At 42.0% G+C, this 1,009-nt stretch overlaps 1 protein-coding gene across 1 annotated transcript in view; it reads right to left on the reverse strand.

Moving 5' to 3' along the window:
* The window catches only part of NTF3 (neurotrophin 3), a 49,094-nt gene that overhangs the window by 24,681 nt on the left and 23,404 nt on the right, over positions 1-1,009 (reverse strand). The window lies entirely within an intron of this gene.

Here is a 1,009-nt window from a genome sequence, read left to right on the forward strand (position 1 = left end):
TAGAATTACCTTTTGCTGATAATTTTGTTCTGCACAAAAATATGTTTCTTGGTTAGGGGTGGAATCACTGCAGTGTTCCAGGCAAGTCCTCTCCTCCCATTTTCAGAATAACTAGCACAGGAAAGCACGAAAATTGTATCTAGTTCCTAAAATATGCAGCGAAAAAACTTATCACCCTGAAAATGCACATAGAGAAGTAAATTACAAGTATGAATAGTGCTAAGTAGTCATAGCTCACTGGCCCCAAAAGCAGACTGTCCTGGCTCTTCTGTCACACAGGCTACATAACATAATCAGAGCTGGTGATCCTGTGTTTTTCTCAATCTTTTATGACTTTTCTATTGGTCATTGATTCGTAATCTGACAGCCAGAAACATGAACCATACAATGAATAAAACTTAAAAATAATTCCAATTAATGAGTCTCCATGCACTTTCACAATATGCTTTTAGCTATTTTCATGCTTCTAAGCAAACAGCTGTGTATCCTGCATGCAGCACATTTCAGGACCAATCCAGCTCCACAAGAAGTTAGTGGGAGTCTGTCTGCCTGTCTCCTTTTGGAGAGATGGACTTGGACTGATAAAGCTGTGAGAAACACTGGGGAAACCTTTGGGAACGCTTACTCAGAATTACTTAATGAGTCAGGATGAAAATACACAATCCCTCTGGTATTCCCTAATCCTTCGTGTTTTCAATAACACTGAATGTCAAGATATTGGAGACCAGAATTTATCCCCTAAACCCTAAACCATACCCACAGCGAGACCAAGCAGTGGGGGCTCTGATCTCTTCACATCATTCATCTCAACGCTGTGCCAAGGAGACCAAAATTCTGGGGGTTGAGGAGTGAGACCACTCGTGGATACTCCCCCTTTTGCTCCCCAATACTCCCAGGCATGGCATCCCAGGTGGCACAGGTCACCAGTTTGTAAACCTGAACTATCCAGTGTGAATGGTCTTCTGCCTTCTCAGGCTACACTCTAACTCCTGGTACTTTCAAATAAATA

The sequence above is a fragment of the Corvus brachyrhynchos genome, unplaced genomic scaffold, assembly GCF_000691975.1.
Source record: "Corvus brachyrhynchos isolate BGI_N302 unplaced genomic scaffold, ASM69197v1 scaffold317, whole genome shotgun sequence".
In the NCBI taxonomy this organism is placed as follows: Eukaryota; Metazoa; Chordata; class Aves; order Passeriformes; family Corvidae; genus Corvus; species Corvus brachyrhynchos.